The sequence below is a fragment of the Crocodylus porosus genome, unplaced genomic scaffold (genome assembly GCF_001723895.1).
Source record: "Crocodylus porosus isolate Cpor-Errol unplaced genomic scaffold, CroPor_comp1, whole genome shotgun sequence".
NCBI lineage: Eukaryota > Metazoa > Chordata > Crocodylia > Crocodylidae > Crocodylus > Crocodylus porosus.
The window spans coordinates 120,731,174-120,752,625 of record NW_017728906.1 but is presented as its reverse complement, the minus strand read 5'-3'; positions in this window follow the sequence as shown (position 1 = coordinate 120,752,625).

The window sequence follows — 21,452 nt, the reverse complement described above, 5'->3', positions numbered from 1 at the left end:
TTGCTCTCCTGTGACTCGCACAATCTACCAGGGAATTAGAAAATGGAACAGATAGGGTGATGCTCTCCTCTCTCTTATGAGGCAGTAGGCAGCCTGGGGTGGGGTAGGAGGAAGGATCCTGCTGAGCAGCTGTCAGAGTAAAAAAAAAAACTGAAGATGGTTAAGAGCACTCTCAGCTCACACTACAGCTAATCCTAATATAAACACATATGGAAAATATATTTGCTTGCTTTCTATATTATATTCCTTATATTATTTGCAGTCCACAGAATTTTAGCTCTTGGCAATCTTCAGAACATGGACTGAAAGAGTAACTCTGGAACTTTTGGGGAAGAAAGAGATTTTGACAATTGGGTAAGGTGGTGGTTGTCTCAGGAAATTACCAAGCAGGTTTTAGTTTTTGGCAGTCATGAAAAGACAGTCATAATGTTTCATACTTGGTAGGGTCTACTGAGTCTTTGTAGGGTCTGATAAGGACCTCACTATGTTCTGAAGGGCTTGTGAGGTGTTGTACATGGTTTCTGGATTGTGTTTACTGTATGGCATTTTGATCTCTATGTATAGGTAGTATCAAACTGTGTTTTAGCTTTGTCATCCTTATGCTTACATGCATTGTGGTATCTAATATAAAATGTATATTTTATATGTTATAACAGGGCCAAGGTTGGTACAACAACAGGGAGAGATGTAATCAATGTGCTGTCCTCATCCTGGAGGACCATCTCCAGTGGTGGCCCCCAGGGATCTGTGCTGGCACCCATGCTCTTTAACATATTTATTAATGACTTGGATGAGGGGGTGGAAGGCTCAATGATTAAATTTGTGCATGATAATAAGCTGTGAGGAAACACAGGCACATCAGAGGATAGGGTAAGGATCCAGGATGACCTTGACAGACTGGTTTTACGGGCAGAATTGAATTAGCTGAGATTTAAAAAGGAGAAATGCAAGGTTCTTTATCTGGGTAGAAAGAACTTTCACCGTAAGTACATGATTGGTGGTGGCGCAACATCTGAATGGGATCCAGGGGTCACAATTAACTGGAAGATGAACATGAGTCAACAGTTCAATGAGGTTGCCAGTAGGGCAAACAGAACTCTGGCGTGAATCAGCTGATGTGTTGGCAATAGATACAGGGAGGTGATTCTCCCTCTTCTCAGCATTTGTGAGGCCACAGTTGAAGTACTGTGTTCAGTTCTGGGCACCACACTTCAGGAAGGATGTAGATAAACCTGAGAGGGTACAAAGAAGGGCCACCCGTATGATTGGGGGCCTGGAGGATAGGCCCTATGAGGAGAGACTTCAGTAACTGGGCCTGTTCAGTCTGAGTAAGAGAAGGCTGAGAGGTGACTTGATAACTGCCTACAAGTATGTGTAACCTGAGTATACCCAGGGATTGTGCCCTGTCCTCCAATGACAGTGGTGGCGGTCAGGCAGGGTGCTGAGGAAGGGATTGGCTATTAAAGTTGCTTTTCCCCCTCTCTGTAGAGCTAGGATAAAACCAAATACTTAACTATGTACAATTTTTTACAAGAATAAATACAGATACTTAATATAAAACATAGAATATTTACACGACTTAAAATATAATACTATATATAATATTCCACAATTCACATATAACACCAAATATGAACCAAATAACTTACAACCTATACAGCACAATTAACACATAGGGATAGTTACTTAACCATAATATTTCTTTAAATCTTCACAAATAACAATACCAATATATATATTGAGAAATTAAAACTCATAAACCATATAAACCCCCTTAAAAATACCCCTAGCTATATAGCCATTAACACGACAATGTCAAAAAAGGGAGTGCACTCAGTACCTCCCCGAGAGGCTTCCCTGAAGCCCCTCCTCTTTAGAGACACACCCCTCCCACAATGGAGGGTGAAGGTGGCAGTCCCTCCTCACCAATGTCATCCTCCCTTGTGGGGCCCGCTTCCCCAGTAACTTACACGTCCTCTCTGGAGAAGTCAAGGCTTTTCCCTTGGTGGCTGATCCCGCAAGAGCCTCTCCCCAGTGACATCTTTGGCTCTCCTCAATGGCCCAGCACCCTGCACTGGGCACCCAGGGCTCTCTCTTACTGAAGTCAAGCCCTTGCAGACTCCAACTCCCTGGTCTCACATCGGGGGTTCTCCCCTTTCCCAGGCCCTGCTTTGGGCACTGGTGCTCTTTTAGTTAAAAGTGAAGCTGCGCTGCAGGGCTTCAGTCACTTGGCCTAGGGCCAGGACTAACATGAGCAGTCATGAGCTGCTTCCAAGGCGTTTCTCCATGTGCTGACCTGAGCACCAAGTAACACCTGAGCAACTGCGAGCTGCTCCCAGGGCTAGCTCTCCATGTGCTAATCTGCACACCGTGCAGGGGCTGAACAGCCTTGAGCCACTCCCAGGGCAAGCTATCAATGTGCCAATCTGTACACCAACTGCCCAGCCATTTGTTGGGTTCTCAGGCTCAAGCCATCTCAAGCAGCTCCTAGAGCCTGATCCCCGTGCGCTAATTTGTGCACTGCTGAAGCTCAAGCAGGGTCCCAAAGATGGCCATCTCTTGAGGCCCTTTAAGAACTGAGATGCCATCTGCGAGGCATGGGCCACTGTGTTGGAGAGGTTTGCAGTTGTGGATAGCACTCCCTGGCATTGGAGCATGTAATGGTTAGTCTCCCGCATTTTCCACCAGTTATAGGAACAGCAAAGTCATGGCAGGTGAGACTGGGCAGACTGCCCCGGAGAGACAGGTGGGTGGGCTGACTCAAGACTCTGTCCCAAGCTTGCCTCTGTCACAAAATTATATTTATCTCTCTCTCACACACACACACCCCCTTACACAAAAGTTATAGAATATCATCTTCTACTAATAAAAAATATTTTTTTATTCTACCTTTCATAAAAAATATTTCCAAGAACTTTAAAAACATTGAATTAATGCCCTTGCTACTCCTATGAGGAATTTATACATGTGCTCCAGGAGTGTGTGTGTGTTGCGGCGGAGGGGGGACTTTAGTTAGAGAAGTTCTTGGAGCTGCTCTAATTAAAGCGCCTGGATCATCTCCTCTATCAGCATCCCTATGCTGAAGAATGGTGGAGGGGGCATTTTATAGCTTGTCAAACTAGCTTTAACTATAGCATCCCTGACTCCAGTTTTCAGCATGGGGACGCTGTTACGCAAGATGCTGAAGTCCGCTGGAGCATGGTAATTACCATGCTGCAACAGACTCAGTTGATCAAGTCACACTAAAGTGTGTTGGAGTAACTTGAATGCACGTGTGTCGGTGCCCATGGATCACAAGACTGCCTCTAATATCCAGACTACTACTTGCCCAAAGCATCCTTCTTCTGTTCACTGAGAAGAGTAATTTCTCTCTTCATGGTATAGTTAGTCATGATTTTAAAAACATAGTACAGTACTGGGGGAAGAAAAAAAACACACCTCCCCTGCTATTATCTACTATTATAGACTTCAGTGGGAGTTTTGGTTGCACAAGAGATGTGGGATCAAACCTTTTGTATCTCACTTGATGATGTTAACATGCACCTCTGTAGTTAAATGGCATGCATTCACATTGTAACAGCAAACAAAAAGAGATTTAATGTAATTTTAAGAGAAAATTGCTTTCTTTATAGAATCAAAGGATTAGATGGTGTTTTTTTCATATAACAAAGATTTAAGTTGTGGTCTGTAGCCAGAGAATAACTTTTCTGTAGCAGTACTTATCTTTGTTTGTCAAACAATATTGTCAGTAAACTTAAAGAAATGAAAAACATATGATAAATCTAACCAAAATAGCACTATTAAAACATTTTCTACATGGGGGACTTTTTTTTTGTACTGGAAAGGCTGTTCTCATTGTAAACATTCAGTTCACTTTGGTACCAGCTCCACTGTTTAAGGATTACCATACTATATATCCCAGTTTAAAAGGGGAAAAAATAAGACCAAGATGGTCAGTGTTATTACAGCACTCCAGAAAAGGATTCATTTTATGTCAATAATGTAAGAAGGAGCTCAGAAATGAAAAATCAACACTAGTCACCCTAACACATATAATTAACAGAAAACCAGTCTGCAGTTAAGTTGGTCCTGATTATATAGCTTTGGATATTTTTAGCCAACTCATGGCTATATTTATTTGTGCTTTTCTCCACTAGGCCTTATCAGTGAAATTAAATTATGGAGAACAAACTGAATCATATGAAATATAGGGCTGGAAGAAAATGTCCGTCAACACATCTTTCTTTTCTTTTTGTCTAAACATTAAAAAAAAATCTTCTTATTATTGAAACTTCTTTTTATTTCACTGATGCAGGGAATTCTGTTCTCTAAAATCTTAAAATGCAACATGCATGGATGATTCCCAAACCTGAGCATTAATTAAATATTTTGGTCTTTTAGAGGGTTGTACTTTTTTCTTTATGATTCTGATCCTGTAATCTTTAACATGGCTATGCATGTAATTATTTCAATACAACTACATCTATAAGAAATGTTATGAAATTGTGTGTACAAGGTTAAGGACAAAGTGTTGGACATGTACCATGGTATCTAGCACTCTGTTTTATGAATATTTACCTCTTTCGCAGTTGTTTGTTTGTGCTTGGCATATTGGAAAGATTTTTTTTTCTGTGAGTATATTTAATCATAAAATGATCCTCTGTGAGTCTCTGCACTCATTAGGAGCATAGACAGCATGCACTACCAATTGCCGTATGGATTTGTGTTAGAAAACTGTAGCCTTACAGTCAGATTGAAAGTGACCTTGTAGATGTGTAACAGGATAAAGATGGAGTTTGGCTGCACCAGGATTTTTTTTTTACCTTATGCATTTTATATCCCTCATCCTTTGGGCCTCATAATTTTTTTCACTCTTAGCTAGATGGGCCAGTTTCAATTGAATGGACAGCAGTCCTTGTTCATAGTCTACTGACTAGGGAACTTTCCTTTGGAGTGGGAGATATCAGTTGGAGTGTCCTCAGGCACAGGAGGGCCTAGAATGTATGCACACGCTTCTACACGCTCTTATAATACCGCAATTAATCGAGTCTACTGGAGTGTTCTAATTAGAATGCACCAGTGTGCTGCTCCGTCTGATGTATTCAGTGCCCCATATTTCAAAAGCAGGAGGGGCATTTTAACTAAAGGTCATTGAACAAGCTTTAGTTAAAACACCCCTAGCCCATTTTGAAACATGGGATGCTGAATGCAAGAGACGCTGCGGCATTTTAATTGGAGCAGCTCCTGAGAACCAATGTTCTAACTACTGGTTTAACAGGTTCTTCTCTTTCCATCCTGTGTTCAAGAGTAAGTATTTTAAGCCATAGCTTTTGATGGAGTCGAACTGTACTGCTACTTAGGAATACTGGAAAAGCACAAATCGTTTGGGTGATCTGGATCTTTAAATTATAAAAGTACCTTCCAGCTCTGAGTAAGGTGTCAGCACTAAGTAGTAAGGACACATTCCTGAGTTAAGAACTTATTTTGCCTTATTCTAAGCATCTCCCTGCTCAGCATCAGGATGACCTGGATTGGCCATGGGAGGCACCCACATTTACTGTAGAGAAATCCTAGGCCTCTAAACCCATTGACTGGGATCCTTTTACTTCTCTTCCTCTGTGATATAAGTATGTGTTGGTGGGGAGGAGAGGGAAGGTCCCTAATTTTTAGTTGCTGCAACACCTTAGTGGAAGCATCCTAGATGTTAACTAGAAAGTGCCCTTTACTGAATATACTTTTCTGTGCCTTATATTTATACATTTTTGGTTTTATTGGGAGAGTGTTCCAAAATGCTAGATTTTTTAAAATCTATGTATGGACTGGTAGTTGAACCAGATTTATAAAAGGAAGGAGTGAAAAGATTCTAATAACATAAAACATATTTCTTTAGAAATTTGGGGGATATGGTGGGAAGGACCTGGTAATCCCATGATGTAGGGATTATGCTAGTTACCTGTAGGGGCCAGGATTATTTGGGTTCTTTGTTTGTTATCTCACTTTCCTCTCTAGCATTGGATATTGGCCACATGTACAGATGGGAATTTGGCTGGGATCTTCTGGTACTGATAACAATGCTGAGAACATTCTCAGGTGCCTGAGTGGAAGCTGTTTTTCATGCCTTTACAGTGAAACCAATGGGCAGAGCTGAAGTCACAAAGGAGTTTTTCTTTCAATTCAGATTAGCACGGACCATTGTGTTTTTGTGTTTTATTTAAGTATTTTGTTCTATCATCTTTTGGTAGTATGGGATGTAGTTCTTCTCCTAGGATCATATTTGCCAAAAAATCCATGACATTTCAGTGGCCAAGACATTAGTGTTATGCTATCTTTTCTTCCTTTTGTTTTCTTTTTTCCTCTCTGGTTTGTGGGAGGTTGCTCTGTGATTGTTAGAGTGGTTATTCTTTTGGAATCTTTTGCACAGGTGGTTATGTGGGAACACAAAAGACTTCTTGTGATGGTTCAGGACCCCCTTCCAAGCCTGTGTTCTTAATACACTTAAAAGTGTTGAATAGAAACTCTCCTCTTCTCCAGAGCTGCAGATATTATTGTCCTTCATGATAAAGTTTCCAGAAGGCAGAGAAGAAGAGACTCTAAACAAGGATTCTCTCCAACTGTGCATTCCCTGATGGTTCTATTGGGTTGTACACAATAGGGTTTAACCTTAAATGATCACTGAAGCTTCCCTCAAATATGAATGATTCACAAGGTTCCGTATCATAGTCTTCTGCCTTTTCACAGTCGTCTTGCCTTCATTCCCCTTACTAGGAATTCAATTTCAAGGGAAGAATATTAATTGATCTTAGGTGAGATCACCTAAGATCATGTAGAGAAATAACTACATGACTCTTCTACAGTCAACTAGGAGAGACAAAGGACTCTGAATTCTAAATACATAAAAAAGAACAACTGGGGAGGAAATGAACAGGTGGAAGCCTGAGATAAGATGTTTTGCTTCCCTGGCTCTTAGTTATACCTCCTTCACCACACCACCGACAGCATGTTATGCTCCTAATCCTAGTAACTGCCTTAATGCGTTACCCATATTGAACTAAATTCTACTACAAAATAAAAAAGGAAGTAGAGAAAAATAAATGGGAAAACATTATAAGTAAGGGGTTTATTTAATTAAGTATTAAATTAAATAATTCAATACAGCAGTACTTTTGTTATTCAGGCAGAAGCTCCTTTTTGCATTTTGCTAATTATGCTGTCAAACTACCATTGTGCTACAGAAATTTGCACTTTTGAGGTCTTGAAATGGTGGCACTGGCAGAAAGTATAGGTCACTTATGCCACATGAGCTTGTGTGCTTACAGATATTCTAATTTACATGAATCACAGTGCTTTGTTGAATGTGGGACCCTAAATACTATATTGTTTTCCTTTGTTGATGTATCCCACGTAAACACCTTCTCAGTTTCTTCCTACCTTCCCTCCCAAATGTCACCATTTCTTAAGTATTTATTTCTATCAAATTTGTTATTCAGGTTCCTTCTTTATGTAAGCTAATAAAGCACTTAATATGCATGGATCTTCCCCAGTGTCCCACATCTTAGCCTCCAGATTGCTGTGTGTGAGTTGGAACTCATGGATCTCCCTAATATACCTTTGCTCCTACACAACAAAATTAGGGATTCTAGGAGTAGTGCTCAGCTGACATTAACTAATGGCTAAGCCCACTGTTCTGTATATTATTCCTCCTACTAGGCAAGGTTACACAACAATAGCAGCTGTCAGCCTTGCTGTCTGTTACCATAGTGACATTTGGGTGATGCACCCATGGCCATAGACAGGGAAGAACATAAATATAGCCACAGCAGGAGCTACATTGGTGGTGGTGGGAAAAAGGGAAAGAGGGATTTAAAGCAGGTTGTTTAAGCTACAACATACTTGAAAGGGGTGGGGGGAAGTAATTTAAACAGGACATGAAGGGCTATGTCTTCTTTTCCCTCCACCCTGCTCTCAAGACTGACACTGAAAATAAGCCTAATAATAACCCACTCCAATCCAGAAACTGAGACAACATGGATGTTCAATTAAATGAATACTGTACTGGGTTCTAGCCAGACCCTGACCACAGTAGAGAAATAGGTTCCTCATCACCATCTATCCATCTAATCTAGTGACTATTGAGTGCAGAAATACCATTATAGGCAGGAGTAGGGGAGGTAACCTAATGAAAACTCCTGCCAAGGCAATGCCCATCTCATTGACTCACATTCTGTCTCATTTCTCATCTATTCCCTTTTATGACTCCTGCAAGATTGCACAATGAAACTAAGGCAATCCTCTGATCTAAACTCAGGTCTACTGACCCTTCATTCTATTGCCTCACGCCCATATTACACAGATCAAGTAGTATCACAGGAGACTAGAATGATAATTTAGTATATAACAACCCAGATGTATAAAATGACAGGTATTCTTTGTATTACTATGTTACCTTCAATTCTAATAGCTATCAATCTTTAGAGGAATAAAGGATTTGTAAATGTAAGGTGGAAAAAAGTGGCCACTGAAAGCATTGTACAGTGCCAGAATAATGTAATGCAACAGGAAAACAGAATTCCAAAGCTAAATGGAGACATTCAGGGGTTAGGGAGAGATTAGATCGTGTTCAGTGTGGCCACTCAATTCAAGGTAAGTAGGGATGAGGGCGGCTAGTAGTGAGGAGGGGAAAGCAGAATCCACAAGGGCTCTGCAGGAAGGATGCAGGGCAGACAAAATCCATGAGGGAACAACAGTTCTGGGCACTGCACTTCAAGAAGGATTTGGAAAAACTTGAGAGGGTACAAAGAAAGGCTGTCCATTTGGTTAGGGCCTACCCTCCATACCCTCCAGGAACTGAGCCTGTTCAGCCTGAGGAAGAGAAGGCTGAGAGGTGACTTGATAGCTGCCTACAAGTACACTGGGGGAGAGCATCAAGAACTAGGAGAGAAATTATTCAGGAGAGCACTTCAAGGGAGAATGGGAACCAATGGACATAAACTGATAGATGGTAAATTCAGGTTGGATATAAGGAACAACTTTTTCTCTGTAAGGGTCACCAGAATCTGGAACACACCCCCAGAAGAGGTGGTGCAGTCACCCTCTTTGGAGATGTTCATGATGAGGCTGGACAGGCACCTTGTCTAGCTCATCTGAGTCCAATAACTTCCTGCCCATGGCAGGGGACCAGACTTAATGATTTTACAGGTCCCTTCCGGTTCTATGGTTTTATCATTCTTAACAGGCAGGCAGGTGGCATCCACAGGGGAATCAGGAGGGCAGAGTGTCAGGTGGCACCTGCAGGGGTATCAAGGAGTTTGTGGGGGGAGGGGAGATGATGTGTGTAGGGGGATCAGAGTGGTGAAGGGGGCACAGGCAGCACCCATGGGAGTGATTGGGGGTAGGGCGTAGGTGGCATCATGGGGGGATTGAGGGGTTGCGAGGCAAGCAGCATCTGCAAACCTATGTCCCCATCCCTCCTGTCCCTGCCCCCACCAGTACATACTTGCTTAGCTCCCAGAAGCAATGAACACTGATAAATCCAGCACCCAGAGCAGCTGGAGGATGCTGAGTGAAGGGACGGGGCTGGCTGATCCACAGGGGGACATCAAGGGGCTGGGCTGGGTTTGGAGTGTACTAAAAATATCCTGGTGCCATGGAGGCAGATACAAAAAGTGTAGCCCCAGGGATGGGGCAATAGCTGGGCTTTCTCAGCCCTTGGACTGTGCGGGTAACTGTACAGAAATGTCATGTACTGGTGTAACCTAGATCAATTAAATTTGACTGATCAGTTTATGTGTATCTTAGATTGGATTCCAAACTTTTTAAGGCCAGTCTGTGTGTATGGAACTTGTATACTGTTACAGGTTTAGATGTATTCCCAATCACTGAGACTGGGTCTAAGTATAAGGTCTGCACCTGGACAAACTAAGATTGAGTCACCATTTTAAGACCAATTTAATCTCTGCCTCAGTCCCCCATCCCAAATGTCTGCATTTAGCCTAAGTGAACATGTAGTGAAGTAGAACATTGTAATTATTAGCTGATCATTTAACCATTCCAATGATAAAATTTTCATTATTACTAATAATTCAATAAATCACACTAATGTATACCTTTTAAACTGAGAGTCAAGGGTTTTATAGTTGAAATCTTTAAAATATTTTAACTCATAAAATCATACTTGAAAAGATCACTCAGATTATCCTGTGTGTGAAAACTGCTGTATGGCTTTAAACAGTTTTAAAACACATAAACCAAAGTCTATGCCCATGCCAAATCTTGCAATAATAACTTCAAATAACCCATATAGCATCTTCATCTCTAAGCCTTAATCCTCACAATACTCCTTCAAAGAAAGTATTATCTTAGTGTATACATTGGGAAAATGAAAAAGGGAGAAATGATAATTAGATATGCTGTTAGACTTTTTTCTTTCCAAAATGAAGGCTTTGCAGGATTTCCTAAGGATAGACAACTTTGTCTATTGCATTCTGGAAAATATTCTTCCTACCTAGAAATGGATTATCTTTTCCAATCTGGGACCTCTGGCCACTGAGCTATTGGGAGGGAAGAGTATGGGTGATCATAGGTGACTGGTAGGGGAAGTATGGGGGGCACATGCCCCTCCTTGACAGGGCTGTTCCCCACTGCTGATCCCACCAACAACTTCTTTGGTTGCTCGCCTGCCCTGTCCCCACTGTCTGCTTCTGTGGGTGCTTCCCAGCCCCGTCCCTGCCACCGCCATTGGCTTTTGCGGGTGCTCACCACCAGCCCTATCACTGAAGCTAACTTCTCTGGGTGCCCCACCAGACTCAGAAGGCACCAGTTGCCCATGTGGGAGCTAGTTACAAGCTCATCTACAGGAGAATCCTGAGTTTCTCACACTGCACTGTCACTTGCCCCAAGTATTGAGATGTCCCTAGTTAGGGAGCTATCTCAGTACTTCAATTCCTCAGCCCTTACCCAGAGTCTGCAGTCATCACAGTGAAGGGATCTGTGCTGGCCCCAAATAGCCCTTCACTTTTGGGTTTTGAAATAAAATATTATAGGTGCCCCTCTCCATGGAGAAGGTTAGTCTGGAGTATCATCTGTCCAGAAGTCACCCCTTCCACAGGCAACCAATAAGAGGACGACCAAAAAAATATATATATTTTTAAAAAAACAGTATAAGCATAAGAAACTAGTAACCATATGCTGAGAGACAGTGATATAAGAGTAAACAAACACAAACTATACCAAAACATGGACCAGTTTTTACTCTACATCTGAGATCGAGAGATGCGGTCCTTAGCCAGCTTCAAGAGTCTAAATGCAGCCTCTGGCTCTTCCGTCTGGGCTGCCTGCATTCTTCTGACAGTGTGGTTTATCCATCCTATTTTGCTGGGATGTGGTTCTTTGTATCTGGGAAGACTGAAGACACAGACATTCTCTTGAGCAGACTTAAGTTTCTTTCATAATCTGGCTAATTAACATATACATTGCCCCTTCATTTCTAGGGGGCTCACAGTATGTCATTATTTTCCTGACTCCCAAAGGTACATATTTACCAGACCACATTCTTGTATCCTTTCTAGGCATGCAGATTTGTTAATCTGATGTTGTTTTCTCTGTACGAGCTTAATGAATTTGGTGACCTGTCAAGGGCTGCATGGGTAGTCCCAGACATTGACAGGTGCCCTGGCCCCTTATCACCATCTTGGGACTGGAAGCCTCCCTGCCAACCCTGTACTTTTGCCAAGTCCTTCTCCTTCCACCTTTTGGAAATACTCCCTTTGGGAGCGGGCTTTACCATCTTGAAAACAGAAAAAAAACAATTACAGTAAAAGTCAAACACCTACTGTAACATATTTAAATTTTATTACAAACAATGTTTTTGTCATGATTTGTGTTTGTGTACTGTGAGGTGTTTACGTAATGACTCAAAAATAAATTATTTGTTTTGTATATTGTGGGGGGAGGGTATGTGAGTTTGTTGTGTGGGGTGCATGGTGTGTGCGTGATGTGTGTGGTATGTGGGGTGTGTGTGGTGTTGGGAGGTATGTGGGGGATGTGTGGTGTGTGCCTGTTGTATGTGTGGTATGTGTGTGATATGTGTGTGGTGTATCTGCTGTGGTGTGTGGGTGCATATGTGCGCATGGTATATGTGGTATGTGTGTTGTGTGTGTATATGATGGATGTGTATGGTGGGGTGTGTGGGTATAGAAGGATGTGGGTGTGTGGGGGAGGGTTGTGAGGGGGTGTGACTGTGTGTGGGGGCATAGGGTATGTTGAGGGTTGTGTATATGTGAGTGGGTTTGAGGGCAGCGTGTGGGCATCCTCAACCCCCTCTAAACTCCCCCCAAAATGCAGCACCAGCAGGGTACAGGTGTCCGGCAGGGCGTGGCTCCAGCCAGTGCTGCACATCACAGTTAGGGGCACAGCCTCTGCACAGCTGCCTGTACTGCTGGTGCTCCCTGCCACTCACACACAGCCCTGTGTGAGGGAAGCCCCGTGTGCTGAAGCCAAGTGCCTTCCCTGCCACAGCTGTGCAGCACCACAGAAAAGCCTCAGGTGCTGGAGTTAGCTGCCTTCCCCACAGGGGCTGTGCTGCAGAGGAGGGAAGACCCAGTCAGGGAAGGAAGCTAGCTTCAGAGCCTGAAGTTTCTCTCTGGTGCTGCTTAACCCTGGCAGGGAAGACAGCTGGCTCCAGCACATGGAGCTTCCCTCCCTGCTATGTGAGTGCAGGGGTTGTGCATGAGTGACAGGGAAAGCCAGCAATACAGGCAGCCAAATGGAGGCTACGCCCCTCGCTGTGAAATTCAGCGGTGGCTGGAGACACGACTCATGTACCCTGCCTGTTGCTGCTGCCACCACCTGCCAGGGCTGCATGTCATGGTGGGGCATGTGTGGGGTCCACACACCCCATACTCTCCCTTACACCCACACACTGCCCACCCAAGCTGGATAAATAAAGCTGAATAATAAATTAATTAATCTTAAAAAAAGTTATTCTATCCCTGTTTCTAAAATGTATATATGGATATTGGTAAGGATAAGGATTGTTGGTGTTAAGATAAGTATAGATAGATCAGTTGTATTCAGTGAAACTATTGTTTGGGTGTGTTATTGCATATTAGTTGTTGAATTACTTACTTACATGTTATTTGGTGTTCCTCAATAAATGTTGCATTTGTTACACCTTATATACTTGTGTAAGCTTCCTTATTAGTCTTAGTGCAACTAATTGCTAGATCAATTGGGCAGTGATAGACATGCCCTGATTAATTCATTAGCCCAGGGCCAAAAATCACCTCCACTGGAATCTGGACTAGTGCGTCAGCCATTGTTGGGTGGTTAATTAAGCCCCAGTTAAGTCCAGGCCCAACATTGTGCTCCTTATTACAAAGTTGTTCACTGTGTTACTTGAAATAAAAGTTGTTTGTGTCTGTAGATTTGCTTATCAAAATAAATGTGAATGCTGTTCCAATTTTTTTTTTGTAAATCAAGGTTTGTCACTTGCTGAATAATTTTTTAAAAAATGGCTTGTCAGTCTAGAAATTAATCATCTTAGCATGAGAGAGTGGAATTATTTAATTAAGTTTAGACAAATGCCTATGTGATTTATGCTGCATACTTGGCTTTTCCTGTAGTATATCATAACAACATTACAGTGTTTCATCTCATTCAGTCAAGAGCTTAATCTTACAAGGATGGCATTTTTGTGTTTGCTAGAAATTCTCCTAAAAATCAATATCCCAAAACAATATTTTTCTTCAAAATAGAGGATTCTTGAAATAATTCTATCATTTATAACCAAGTTCACACATTTCCCTTAACTATATTTTAATAAATAATAGTGATTATTTAATAAACAATAATAAACTGCCTAGAATTGGTTTGACGTTTAAGAACCGTAACTCTCATTCTGACATATATTTTGAAGCCTGATCACACAGCCCCAGCTCTGGACTTCTTGCACAAAAGATGGATTTTGTTGGTACTCACAGTTTTGACTTTGTTTTTCCCAAGAAAGCACTCATTTGCAAAGAAAAGTTAATTTGAATACATTAAACAAAGGGTTTTAAATAGTCTGAAGAAATGACCCTGCTTGTAGCATTAAATCTAATTGTGGGGGAACATTTTTTGGGGAGTCATGCTTACAACTATTCTTCCTATATAAGGACTACAAAAATGTGACATGAATATGCTCAATTTTCCTTGACAAGTAACCTTGAAGGAGATATTCTGCATTTTGCTTGGCTCATATTTTACTTGAAAGAAATGCTGAATTGGCCTGATTACAAGCCATTATCATGCTGATGAATATTGTAACTCTGCACTGGCAACAAATTGCAATGCTATGTTCAGCTGCACCTGAAATATGTGGTTGTGTTAGAAGCTCTGTACTACAAATTTAGGCTAATTCTAATACTACAATAAGTCCAAAAACATTTATTTGCACAACTGTATAATATAAAGATGGTTCTTTTATTTGGTATTTAAGATTAATGATCAAAGAAAGACTTTTGTGGGGTTGCTATTTTCAGTTGATATAATAAACTATATCACCTCTGAACCAAGAGTTTTAGCGTTTTGTATTTCTAGTTTCATTTATGACATTTTGGATTACAAAGATTCTATTTAAATGCTGATGTCCTAACTCATTCTCTTTTCCATATCTTACTTAACTACTGTGAATGAAATTAATGTGATACCTAGAGGTAAATTATTATTATGTTTGTGCTATCTAGACTTAGTCATGGATTTTTTTGGTTTGTTACCTTCATTATTAGTGAAAGGCTTATGATCTGGTTGTGTGTGTATATAATACACACACACACACACACACACACACACACACACATACAGGTAATTTCCTAACTTGGATGGTATAGTGTGTATGTGTGTGCTCAGGGTACCTGGGATACTTGGGGGAAGGTTCAGGTCAGAGAGAGAGAGAGAGAGAGAGAGAGAGAGAGAGAGAGAGAGAGAGAGAGTTAAAGTGTAGGGAGTGAAATTTGCCAGAACTGGGATTAGAATCAGTGGACTACAGAGAGGCTGACTGAGGAACTGAGGCTTGGGTTTACTTAAGGTAGACTGGGGCTGGAAACTGAGGCACACAGCTGAGATATTGGGGGGGGGGGGATAAGTGGTGGCAAGGAAGAGACAGCCAGGAAAGAAACTGAGGCAGAAACCTGGTTTCTCAGGGGGAAAGGAAAAGGAAGTGGGGATAAGACCATGGCAAAGAAACAGGGGGTGTGGAGGCAGAGAGGAGCTCAGGACAGGTGGTGGAGGTGGCAGTGAGCCAGAAGCAGGAGAGGGAGAAATGAGACGGAAGTTAAAGGGGCAAAGAGCAGAGATTGGAGCAGGGCCAAACCATAGTAAAGCAAAACCCAACTCGGGTCCAAATAACAATTTTATTAAACAGAAAACACACTACACAGCCCCATGAAGTTATTGGTTCACACACACAAACACACACACACACACACACACACACAAGCACTCACAATGGGCAGCAAGAGAAGGAGACTCAGTGGAAGGGTTGGAGTCCAGATAGGGAAGAGAAGCAGAGTCCGAGTCCTTGGTTGAAGAGAGGGCGGGGGGTGATAGCTACCTATCCAGGCTGGAAAGGGGTCCTTGTCCAGTAGGTGTTGTCCAGAGGAGGGTTGCCGGCAAGGCCTCTGGGTGGATAGGTGGTGTGGCATGGTGATGGTCTAGATGGAGAGGGCATCCCACTGAGTCTGTCTTCACTGTCCTTTTTTATATTGGCAGAACTTGTGTGACCCTAGTAACAGGAGGCATGCCCAGGCAAGGGTCAGCCCCTGGCATACTGAGCATGTGTGCTCCATGCAGGGATGTGAGGTTTTGGGTGTCTGTACTCGTGGGGTACAATGGTAGAGTTGCTGGTTCTGCAGGGTCTTTTGCCTTTCAAATGCTGGGTTCTCTTCTCTGTTCCTGGGTGAGGTCTGTGATTCCTGGATGAATCAATGGGAGGTCATGCCCCAGTCATTACAGGCCATTCAGTAGAGGCCTGCTACCATTGTATTTCAATCATTCCCAATCACTCTCATTTCTCTGGGAACCAGTTTACATGACAGGGGTACATGAATCATACAGTTGCAACACAGGGGATGCCTGGGCAGAGGACAAGATGAGAGGCTTGACATACAAAATGGAAACTTGACATGACTTACACTAACTTACATATATAGGCCTAAAACAGTAATCACACAATATGAAAGCAGTACAAACATAATAATCATCACTTATAAAACAGTGGATATCTATATCAAAATAGCAAGGAACTTATTTGCAAAGAGGGGAGAGAAAAATAAAACTTACTATCTAAAATAAAAAGTTGAAGCTTATCCTACATCTTCGCTTACTTATAATTATCTATAGGGAATAGAGAGGGAGAAAAAAAGTCAGAAATGGTAGGGGAAGGGGAGGGAATGCATTTTAAAATAAATAAAAAAAACTGGGGGTTTTGCTACAGTAAGAAGCAAAAACTAAATATTTCAAATGTTCTAAAGGGCAATGAAAACTTCTTACATTTTCTCATTTCAGATTGGCCAGTTTTACTTACTATACCTCCTAAAACACCCCCCCCCCCCTAAATTTCTTGGAAGCTATTATTGTTGCATTGGGCCAGTGCACTACTTTATATGAGCCAACAAAGAACTCATTTTGAAGTTACAACAGTCCAATGGCAGGCTAACAAGAGGTGCTAAAGGAGAAAAATTAATTTGTATCTTCTTACCTTACCTCCAGAGACCATTTAGCACATGCTGTCTGGAAAAGTTACCTTCCTGCTCTTAAAGAACATCAAAATGGGTGCAAACAAGTGTTCATGGGACTTGGCTCAGGTTTAGGTGGCTTTGTTTAAGCCACCTAAACCTGAATCATGATTGCTGGGTGCTAGCATCTGGTGCCTGCACCTGCTTGCTGGGAGCAGGTCCAGGCACCGGATGCAAGTCAGGTGGCAGGCAGGAAGGGTGAGAGAGTATTGGATGGGGTGGTGGGGGGAGGGTATTAAAAATAGCTTGGCCACTGTCAGGGTCAGGGTAAAAAGAGCACAGCCCCAGGACTCTGGAGAGTGCCTGGGTTCTCCCATCCCTAGAGGTGTGCTTGAAGCATTTGCAAGCATTTTTTACTAGTGACAGAGGATGCAAAAAAGGCTGAAGTATTCAATGCCTTTTTCTCCTCAGTATTCAGAGGCAGGGTAAGTTCCCTGTAGGCTGGGTGTGGTACAATTATTGGTGGGTGCTGGCAGGCAGATGAAACTGCCTGGCAGGCTGGATCCAGTCCATTGGCCATATTTTGCCTGCCCCTGGATTAGCTTCAGAAGTAGTACATGGAGAAGATAGTAAACGGTCGTTGATTTGTGGTATAGCAGTTTGAGTGCTATTCTGGAAAGTGTAAGAACCACTGGTTCAAATTCTACCTAGGTGATGTGGCCTAGAACCTTCAGCATTTCAGGACTGGTAGGGGGTGCATATGTGTCCTTTTCTGTTTCTGAGGCTGTCTGGCAGTCAAAGGTACTGGTCAACTCCATTTTCAGGCATCTAAGTCCACTGGACTTTTATAAACAGCTGCATATAGGCTATGACCACTACAATTCATCCTCAGTCAGCTTAATCTTTTACAGAGTTGTCCATGCATGTATGAAAAGAACCCCACCCCGAGATGCATAAGTACAAAAAAATGCCCTGTAGATATTAAAAATGTGGACACTTAAATGACTGGGGAAAGTATAGAATGCCACACATTGTACATAAAACTTACGCTTTCCTTATTGATACCTATGCATTCATTGGGGCGTCTAGTTTGGCCCATATATAGTCCTGTCCTGTGACTGTCTTACATTTTTTTTATAAATTCTCCATTATGTTGCAAAAGGTAAGTGCAAGATAATACACTATCAAGTGCAAATTGTGTGCCTTTAGTCCCTCTCATGTCTCTTCCCTCTCATGTCTACTTAACCTTTCTTAGATGTTACCAATTTGGAAAACTTTTTTGTATATAACAAAAAAGATGGTTAAAATGACACTTCCTGCTTTCTCAGTTACAGAAACATAATATTGGGATCACAATACTGAAAAGTATCTCTTGGGGTCATGCAGTTTAATTTCCTGTCAACGCAGACAACCACATCATATAATGTCATGCATAAACTGATAAAATGCTATCATGAAACATATTAGGTGATTTGTCTTCAATACTTGTTTTAACTCCTTTGATGGATTGAATCGTTTTCTAATTTTTAGTTCATATTTATAACAATTATGGCCACATGTTTTTGTACCAATTCTGAATATTAGTTTAAATAGCTGCTCTCTCCTGCAATTTATGTATAGAGAGCACTTACTGAACCTCCCCAGTCTCCAAGCATTTGGTTTCACATGCTAAATAAGTCAAGCTTTTTTAGCCTCATCTCGTAATAAAGTATGTTCTCCATTCCACTTATCTTCGTAGTAGCCCTTCTCTGTAGCTGTTCCAATTTTGGATTCCTCTTATTTTAAATGTGGGTGACAAGAATATTAAACACCATTTCAGCAGAAGCCTTATTAGTATCGTGCACCATGGAATTCCTTACCTTTACTGGAAATGCCTTACCTGATGCACCTTTGCCTTGCATTACCCTTTTTTCATGGCTGCATTATGCTGGTGGTTAAGAGCCATCATTTGAACAGCTAGTACACCTAGATCGTCCTCCTTTTATCTCATTTCCAAATATCAGAAAGTCTTTATATTAATTCCTAAATACATAACCTTTAACTTTTTACTATAAAATATAATGCTATTCCTATTAATTCACTATGTATCAGCCAGTTCTTCATGTTGGATATTCCAGTACTCCTTTGTACTGGCAGTATTTCCCAGTCTTGTACATGCCTTCTTTTCTCAATAATGTCATTAATAAAAATATCAGATTGATCCCTGAGGGCTGCACTACCAACGTACCTCATTTGATAGTCACCTCACAAAAAAAAAAATGGCTTCCATATCTGCCAAGTACTTTATTCACCTTACAGTCCTTCTACTAATCCCTATTTTACAATCCTGCAGCCTTCACTTCAAAACCAGAGTGAAACTCTTACTTCAAACATCATTCTAGACCAAGACCTCTATCTGTAGATAAGAACCAAAAAGAAAATTGAATCACCATCTTCAGGCAGCCACTTGAAAGACAACATTTTGCTTATGAGCAGGCTTTATAGGAAGTGCTAGCTCTAATTAAACTTAACAAAAAGGATATATTTAGCTAAAGTGATTTTTTTTTGACACAGCAGATACCACCACTAACATTCTGACCACATTCACAGGACATGAACTTGTTTAGTATTTAGCACAAAAAAGATAATGAGTGCTTGTGTTATGCATATTGCATGCCTTGTTCTGCCTAAATTGAATGGCTTATATTATAAAAAAAATCGTCAGAGTGATGAGGAAGTTGTAGGAGGCTATGGCACAAGCAACTAGAATTATAGTTATTTTATACTAACAACACCAGGTACCTATTTGGATGAATAACATTTATCTTTCTTTCACCTAAAAACAAAATAAGTTTGCCTAGTAAAGCTGTTTAAATCCTTTTGACTGAAGAATGGAGTCAGGAAAAATTCAGGCTATTGTTTTTTGTCCACTTTTTTTACTCTTACTAATGGTCTAGATCAAGGCTGTCCACCTGGTGGCCTGTGGGCTGGACTTGACGTATGAGAGGTTAATTTGAGACCCACAGACTCTGCCTAGTCACAGCTCCCCTCATTGCTCCCACTTTTTTCCCCAGCTTCTGCTGTTGCCCCCACTTCTGGGAGTATGATGGGATGTGGTACCACAGTGGGAGGGGAATGGGCTGAATACACATTGAAGGGTCTGGGCTACTTTTGATGCACGTGCAGCAAGAGAACGATCCTGGCTGCCATTGCTGTGTATGGCTGCAGAGGGGAACCAAAAAGCCACCCACGTGGTATGCTGGCTGAGGGAAGAAGCCTGAGGGGGGCATCTGCACAGCAAGTGGCCCATGTGGTGTGTGATCTTCAGGGGTCCTGGTTTTCTCTGATAAAAACAAAAATCCCCAATTTTCAGATTTCAAAAAGTAACCCAAAATCCACATTTTCCCATTATTAAAATGAAACACTACTATATTAGTGTTTCATCACCATATTGATTAATCAAGTCTGCTCTGAAGCAGTGGATCTCTGGCATGTCACAGGACGGAAAAGTATGTGTATAAGTGCCTTAAGTTTCTTAAAGTTACGCGCCCCCAGGTGAGGAATCCTTGAGCCATTCTATCTAGTTTGATCTAGGGTACTGTTAGTTTGGAGATAAAACAACCAATTTTCAGAAAACCAGTAACCCTTCACTCAAGCTCTACTGTTTAGGTAGGGGGGATACTGACCTTAAGCCAACAGTCCCACCCACTCCAGTGAGTGTGAGGCCAGGCCACATGACACTACGCTGCTGGCTCCAAAGAGTCCATGGAACCTGATCCAGGCCCCTGTGCCAGGGGATAGGCATGTGGCACTTCCCTCAGAGTGCTAAGACTTTGCCCCACAACTAGGTGGCTGTCTCCTAGCTAGAAGGATTGGGCTCTGAGGGATAAGGCTTCCTATCCCAGCCTTGCATGTCCGTGGATGTAGGGGAGGGGAAAGGGCTGCCTAGCACCAATCATGGTGAAAACATGCAGTCTAGGGAGGCATGTTTCCCTGAATTTCATGGCTCTTGCCACACTTACTCCTCACGGCTCCCAGAGGAGGGATAGAGTCCTAGCTCCTGGCCATGCCCCTGCTTGCCAGGCTCTCTAGTAGAACATAACAGTTGTGCAGGTCAGAGCTGGTATTCAGGCGTAACCAGTAACTACTCTGAAACTGTTCTAAGTTTCGTACCGCCTAACATTCCACAGATTTAAAAGATTTTAAGTTACCTATAACTGCACCCTATTTCTTCTGCTAGCCAGGGTTTTGCCACACTTACATTTTGCCACTATTTATGTGCTTTGTCCATTAACTAGTAAAGTGGCCCCACTTACAATGTGATATTTATTTGCAAATAACTATTTTATACTACCATGCAGCAAGTAGTACACTGACAGCAAACTATTGCCTAAAAACATAAAGGAGGAATATACTATGTAAGTAGACTTTTGATTATTTTCTTTGTATTCTAATTTTAACCTTAAATATATTCTTACCTCCAACACCTTCCACTTTTAGAATGATATCCTTGCCTGTCTTCGGCTATGGGCTGAGGAGGGAGAGGAGGATCCATGCAGTGAACCAAAGACTGTGGAACTGGTGTCATCGGGAAGGCTTTGGCTTCCATGACCACAGCCCGCTCTTTGCGAAGAGAGGCAGTGAGCTGCTGGGAAGAGATGGCCTCCACCTCTCCCCGCTGGGGAGGAGGCTTTTCTCAGCCAGGCTGGCTGACCTGATCCACCGGGCTTTAAACTAAGCCCGCTGGGGGATGGGGGGACGACT